Source organism: Spinacia oleracea, chromosome 3 (assembly GCF_020520425.1).
Source record: "Spinacia oleracea cultivar Varoflay chromosome 3, BTI_SOV_V1, whole genome shotgun sequence".
In the NCBI taxonomy this organism is placed as follows: Eukaryota; Viridiplantae; Streptophyta; class Magnoliopsida; order Caryophyllales; family Amaranthaceae; genus Spinacia; species Spinacia oleracea.
In genome coordinates this window covers 133,839,176-133,846,937 of record NC_079489.1, presented here as the reverse complement: position 1 = coordinate 133,846,937, position 7,762 = coordinate 133,839,176, and the positions used below count along the sequence as shown (strand labels likewise).

General features: G+C 39.2%; 1 long non-coding RNA gene across 1 annotated transcript; it reads left to right on the top strand.

Moving 5' to 3' along the window:
* Positions 1–6,352: 6,352 nt before the first annotated feature.
* On the top strand, positions 6,353–7,480 carry LOC110803727 (uncharacterized). The gene is made up of 2 exons (XR_002537540.2): positions 6,353–6,880; positions 7,185–7,480. It is a non-coding gene; the product is annotated as an uncharacterized lncRNA (long non-coding RNA).
* Positions 7,481–7,762: the final 282 nt, after the last annotated feature.

The following is a 7,762-nucleotide window of genomic DNA, read 5'->3' as shown; positions in this document are numbered from 1 at the left end:
GGTCAAACATTTTTACTTTAGCGATATCAATAGTAAACGAGTCGAACAAAAAAAACGGATGTAATATTGATTTGCATCGGCTTGAATTTTAAGAAGTAAAATTTCGTTTCGAATCGGCCCCCCTAAGAAAAATGGTCAAGATCCGCCACTGGTTGTGGGATCTTGTTTTGTTCTCAGTGCGTAGTTTAACAATATCAATTTTTATATTTTTTTAACGTACGTATTTGGAGATATTTACGTTTAAATATTGAGTTGAAATGGGTGAAAAAGTCAAAAGGGTACTAATATTTAAGAACGGAGGGAGTAATAATAATAACAATAATAATAATGTAATAATAATAATAATTAATATTATTATTATTATTATTATTATTATTATTATTATTATTATTATAAATCAAATGCCAACAAAGTCAAATAATTTACAAATAGTTAGTGGGAAGCCGAGATACAATCTGGGCCCCCACTCCTCTGGCTATAGCAAAGCCTATCCTGGTGAAAATATGAGCAGCAGCACGAGCCCCAATGTCCTGAGTCCTAGAAAACTTCTGGATCCGCTTCAGCAACTACAGCATCCTTATCCAGCTCCCCCAAAGAAGAGAAAGAGAACGGAAGAAAGCCATAACCAATGGCCCTACAACGTGCTTCGTACTTGGTCCGTTTCCAAAGAGTCGCATCAGCCACAACCCGGCCCGGGACAAATCCAGCCAACCCAGACTGTGTCAAAGGGGATGATCCCGTCAACTCAACACACACATCACAGCCACGATCCCAAGAGTAGAGCAACACGTCTGATGGTCGGAGTGCCCCATCGTTCCCTCCAGATAGACCAACATCAACCTCTTTCCGCGCCGAAATCCCAGAGCGATAATAAACGTCAACAAGGGTATTCCGAAACACATTATGCCGATGTTTAATACCCACGATGCCGGCACATGACACCGCATGATAGCCAAAGATGTCTCCCGCAAAGACCCTGGAACAAGCAGAACATGGCGCCGTAACAGAGAACAAAGGAACCCCCAACCGGTAACACAACACACATCGGTAAGCCTTAGCATTCATCGTCTGTCCCAAACCTGATATGGGGACCGCACGAAGCCAAGCAGAGGTGTGATCTCCCTGCTGCGATTTCCACAATGCCAATTGTCGAGAAGATAAAGAGAAGGTGGATTCTGCAGATGCAGTAACCTTTGTGAAGTATATATCTGCCTGTTTCTTCATGAGTTTAAGGGCAGCGACCTCACAGGGTTACTCAGGATGCCATACTCCACCGTTCTATTATATAGACTCAACGCATCCTCAAATGCTCGACTAGGACCAACAATACCAGCATGCCGTAGAAGCTGTGACTGCAAACCAGAACACTGCAAACGAGAAGCAAGAAAAGCATAATGACGAACATCACCTGCGGAATAGACACCAAGTCCGCCAAAAGAAAAAGGTAAGGTGGCAAGACGCCACTGCTAATCACCAAAGCCAGGCCCCGAAGCAGTAACAATACGCTTCAAGGAAGAACGAAGAGCCTCATCGAAAGAGCGCTGAGCCGCCTCAAATATACCAGGAGGACAAGTACGCAAAGCAAAGTAGAGTTTAGAAACTCCAGTACATGCCCTAAGTAACAACAACTCACACTGAGGATCATCAAGCTGAGCAACCTTATCCATAAGTCCAATGGTCTTGGTTACCCTCTGCATCACAAGCTCACCACTAAAAACTGAATCGGAACTAGCGGGACCCCCAAGCAACTTAACACCATGCAAAGGACGAGCAATATCAACGGGAAAGACCCCCACAAGCCTGCTACGAGGGTCCTCTGTAGGCCAGAAAACCTCAGTCTTCTCCACGTTAAGATGTAATCCGAGACAAGGCCCTTTCTCCATAATCAACTGCAGAACCTTCCTAACCACCAAGGTGTCACCAATAATAGTGCCGTCATCCAAATACCATGCCTGAAGACATAAATCAAAAGCATCTCTGATTTTACAAATCAGGGGTTGTAAAACCAAAGATAAAAGCAAGGGACCAAGGGGATCACCCTGCTGCACACCCTGAGACAACCATAAGGTATGCTCCCCATAATACAATCTGGCTGGAGTAGAGTAGCAGAAATCAACCCAGCGTGAAATGCCCGGGCAATGAAGACGAACTTCACGTAACATGGTCGTTCGATCAACTAAATTGAAGGCATTTTGAAAATCCACCAACAACATCGAAAGACCCACATCAGAACCCCGATCCTCAATCAACCGATTCACAACATGAAGAATTGCCTTACCACCCGCAGATACCCCGACACCGAATTGAAGACCATCAAAATAACTCCCAGAGACGGACCAATCATAACAGCACCAACCTTCGAAACCAGACGTCCCAAACAGTACCCACAGTAATAGGACGAATACCACCACCGGGCTTGACAAGAGGTGTGATAGGAGCACTAGGAATATACTGTCCCAATTCCATGGGACATTTTCCAGCAAAAAAGAGGTTAACAGTAATAGTAACACTATTATTATTATTATTATTATGGTTAACAGTAGTAGTAGTAGTAGTAATAACAATATTTATAATAATAGTAATAGTAACAGTAATAGTAATAGTAATAAGCTGAATTAAAATAAACTGAATTGATTGGAACTGAAAATTAATCTCTGAAACTGATATTAAACCAAAATTAAGCCCTGTTCTGTTCACCTTATTTCCACTTATTTCAGGAAAAATAAGTTCAGATAAGTTCAGTTAAGTTCAGATAAATTCAGATAAGATAAGTTCAGATAAGATAAGTTCAGGAAAAATAAGGGTTGACCAAGTACAATTTGATAAGTTCAGATAAGTTCAGATAAATAAGTGGAAATCAGGTAAATAGAACGCAACCTTAACAACGCCTTAGACGTCGGTAAATTCAATACTTCCTACGTTCTCTTTTAGTTACAATGTTTTTATTTTGGGTTGTTTCTTTTTAGTTGCAACTTTTCTATTTTTGGCACTCTTACTCACTTAAATTTGATAAACTACCCTCATCATATTCAACGACCCACCTATTTTTGATAAAGTTTAAGGTAAATTTTGTCAAAAGTTACCTTAAAAAATCATGTTTTGCAAAAAATTACCTCATAAAAAATGTTGTAATTAACTACCTTATAGAAAATTTATGTTGTAAGATACTACCTTTTCCCGAATTATGAACGTTGACTCAAAGTTTCTGGATTGATTTTGCCATATGCATCTTATATGCCATTTCATTAACTCTTTCTGGTACACTTAGTAAACGACAATACCCAGAATCTTGAATCAATGTTTTATAATCCAACCAAATGTTAGTATCTTACAACAATAAATTTTTATAAGATAGTTTATTACAATACTTTTTGATAAGGTAGTTTCTCACAAAAATTCAATTTTATAAGGTAATTTTTGACAAATTTGCGAACATAATTACAAAATAAGAACTTTACCGACCGACCATAGAGGTTGGTGATTGGTAAAATTTTAAAATGCAGTTGTTAATATTATATTAATAAATAAAAAATTAAATTAACCGGCAAACCGGTGATAACCGATACATTGGTTTCGATTCCATTTCACATCCAGACTTTGAATTTTAGGTTAAACAAAAATTTCAATCAAACACAAAATTAAAGAACTTTGATATAGAAAATTTAAAGTAGTTTATAACATAATTGTTCAAATAAACACATGAAAAAAATTCTTGAGAAAATCAATTTATTTGTAAATAAACAACATAAGTCAATAGAAATTCTTTATTTGTTATTGGACCCTTTTTTTTCCTACTACGAGTAATTCCCACCGCCTTCGTCATGAAGGAAATAATGCCCTTGGTCCAAGTATGCATTTAATATTAAGTCTAATAAATGCGGTTCAGTATTAATTAACAAGGTAATAATTCAGTGAGATCAAGTGAGCTGAATGCCTAGCTAGAGGCCGCTTCAGTTCAAGTGGAATTAATGATATTAATCCACAACTTACTCTTGACTGAACCCGTAGGGTCACACAAATAGTACGTAAACGGATCAAGTATTTAATGGCATTAAATACTACATCTATGGATATTCGGAACCGACGGATCTTGGTTTCAGTGGGAGCTGAGATCGTCAAAGGCAAGTAAATGAATACTCCGGAAACGATGATATTGCCGGAAACGGAAATATGGATCGTATCGGAAATATAAATATTATCCAAGTCGTAGATGTTGCCGGAAATGGAAACATGGTACGTATCGGAAAATATTATAGGAAATGGAAATATTACCGGAATCGGAAATATTATCGGAAACGGAAATATTGTCAGAATCGGAAATATTATCGGAATCGGAAAATAATTCCGGAAACGGAAATATTAAATATTTGTTGGAAAACGGAAATTAATTCCGGAATCGGAAATGTTAAATATTGTTCGTATCGGAAATGAATTCCGGATTCGGGAATTTAATCAGAAGCGCATCGGACGAGACTTGCTAGACGAAGGCCCAGCACGAAGCCAGGCCCACGCCCAGCAAGCCATGCGCACCAACACATGCTGCCAAAGCCTCGCCAGGCCCAGCGCAAGGCCAGGCCCTGCAAGGCATGGCGCGCGCGCGAGCTATGTAGGCTGCGAGCAAATGGGCTGCGAGCTGTGCAGCTCGCGTGGGCCGCGAGGCTTGCGCGGGCTGTGCGGTGCTCGTGCTCGTGTGCGGTTGTGTGCGATACGAATCCTAAAGCTATTGGAATTCGTTCTATGATTAAATCCTAATCCTAGTAGATAGAATTTATTTAATAGAGTCCTAAAGAGCGGGATTCTAATTAAACTAATTGGTATTCTAATAGGATTCTAAATCCTTTTCCATACTCTATAAATATGTGCCTAGGGTCACAAATTTACACATGAGATTTCAAGTATTCAAAGCTAGGATTTTTAAGCAGAAAAATCAGTCAAAACTCTTGCCTTATTTAGCCGAAAATAAAAGAACCTTAAGGGTGATTCTAGTTGGTCAAGCTTAAGGCGGATCCGGACGTGCTGTGGATTTTCTACGGAGGGACGACACTTGGAGTCCTAAAGACTTGTTCTTGTTCGGTACGGGTGCAGCTAGGGAGGGCACGCTACAAAGTGTATGCATCCTAGACTAATTATATGATTATGTGCAATTAATATGATTCCTGACATTAAGGTTTTTCCGCATGATTTATGTTGTTCATATGTATCATTACCTAGCAGTGGTATCACGAGCCTATTATTATTTGCATAATCTATAAATTGCTTAACATGGTTAAATTTTACAAATTTACAAAGAATTAAAAGGGGTGATTAATTTTCGTAATTGTTAATTAATTGCAAATTGCGTTTATTTAATTATATGTACGCAGTTTTTGGCAGTTTCTTCGTTACTCATCCAAATCGAGTGATTTTTATGTCAATTCCGCATGTAAAAGGCATTCTAAAATTTTGACAAAAGTCCTATTCTTCGGCCGAACCCAGAATTCCCAAATTCGAAGCCTAACTATGACTTTCCGGAGGTTTTAGTTTTTCGAACGCAAAAGATTTGTAATTTTAAGATGTTAAAATTGAATATTTGGGATTCTTGTTGTTAAATCTTGAATTTTTGATTGACCTACTGTATATGTTTAACAAATTGAATGCCTAAGCTTGTTAATTATACAACCTAATTTGTAATTGTAATTAATTTGTTTAAATTCGAATAATTTAGAATTTGATTTGATTTTCATAATTAATTGACGATTTAATTAGGTATCCATGATTAAAAACCACAATAAAAATTGTTAATTTGTGATAAATTTTAAATTTTTATGACCTAGATTTGAATCCATGTTAATCGGAAATTAATGGATTAATAAATTTTCGATTTTTCGCCCTAAAATCATGAAATTAATATGATTTATCAATTTGTCGTTAATTTTAAATTAAAAATTTTAAATTTTTATGAAAATCTCTCATGTATGTTGCACCCACAAAGCAATGGTGACTACGTGTTACCCTTAAGGGGTGTTGTATAGTGCAGGCACGCGACGACGAGCAAGGGAGCTCGTCGCCCGTGCGGTACGAATGCAGCGAGCAAGATAGCATGGCGCGCGCGCGAGGCATTGGTGCTGGCCGTGTGTGGTATGCGATGGGCGAGGGTGACGAGGCAAGGCACAAGAAACGAGCGAGACGCGTGTGGACATAGCATGGCTCGCCCAAGCAAAGCAGCAAGCAGACGCGACACAGCACAGGGCTACGCGCAGCGTGGCCAGCGATGGCTGCGTGTGCGTGTGGCGTGTGGCTGTGTGTGCCTTGTGCAGCGATCGATCAAGCGGGGCGTAGCAGCCTCGTGGCTTGATGGGGTTTGGGTTAGAGCTGGCAAAAGCTTACCCAACCCACTAACCCGACCCGAACCCAACCCGTTATTAAAGGGTTGGGTCAAGATTTTTCAACCCGTTTAGTTAAATAGGTCGACCCAACCCAACCCGTTTATTAAATGGGTTGGGTCAGGTTGAAAATTTCAACCCGAAGACAACCCGCCTAACCCGTTTAATTATTGGGTCATAGGTTAACCCGCCAACCCGGCCAATCCGCCAACCCGTTTAAAAGTTTAAAGAAAAATTACTGGATATCCTAAATCATTTTGGGCTTTATGGTTTGGGCTTCTCTTCTTCTCTACTCATATATAAAGAAAAACCCTAAAAATCTCTCACAAATTCACTCTCACGGTCTCCCCTCTCTCAGTCTCTCCTCTCTAACTCTCGCACTCACTCATTCTCTCACTATGACTTAAACCCACCACGCCGCCGCTTGTTGGTTTCCACTCACCCACCACGCCCCTCGTCGGTCTCCGGCTCTCCGCTCACCGCGCCGCTCTCTCACTCACTCAGTCACTCTAATTCAAGTGAGTAATTTTCGTAATTTTTTGTATGTTGAACCATTCGTAATTTTGAGTAATAAGCATGGGTCTTGCTGTTTTCTTGTAAAATGTAGGATTACCATGCTAAATATCAAATATGGCTTTGTTTTAGTAACATTAAGAAGTTTGTGCTTTTTGTAAGTTGGATTTGTACTAGATTTGGTCTTTGTAGGAAACTTCAATATGAAATTAGTAGTTCATGGTAGTTTACCGGTTAATTTTTATATATGTGAGCTAGTGGAATGTTGATTTTATTATGTTACTGATTTATTGCCAATTTAAATTGAAGTGCAGTACATTGTTGAAGGTGGAAGATCAAGTTGATGTGCTTTGTGACTGTGGATACTCAACCCTCACCCTGCTTCACCAGGAACTCCAACAAGTTTGATGCTTAGATAGGGCTAGCGTATTATAAACTAGCATTGAACAATTACATATATGAGTTTGTATTTGAATTTTAGTTTTATGTCAAGAATTTCGGATTTGGTAATGTAGTAAGCCTTAATTTCGGATTTGGTGACTTATTAAGACTTAATGACTTGTAACAATGCATTCATTAATTGCAAATATTGCCAATTCGATTCACATTTTTTATTTAACAGATTACAGTGCATGTTGTTTACAAAGAAAAATAAATAAATGGGTCAGCGGGTTGAAATCAGGTTGACCCGTTTAATTTCAGGTTGGGTTGGGTTGAAATTTTCAACCCGTTTAACTAAACAGGTTGGGTTCAGGTCGGGGAATTTTCAACCCGTTTATAAATAGGTCGACCTGATTTCGACCCAACCCGACCCATTGCCAGCTCTAGTTTGGGTGCAAGCCCAAGTGCCTCGTCTGCGAATGGGTGAATGGTATATATTGTATATG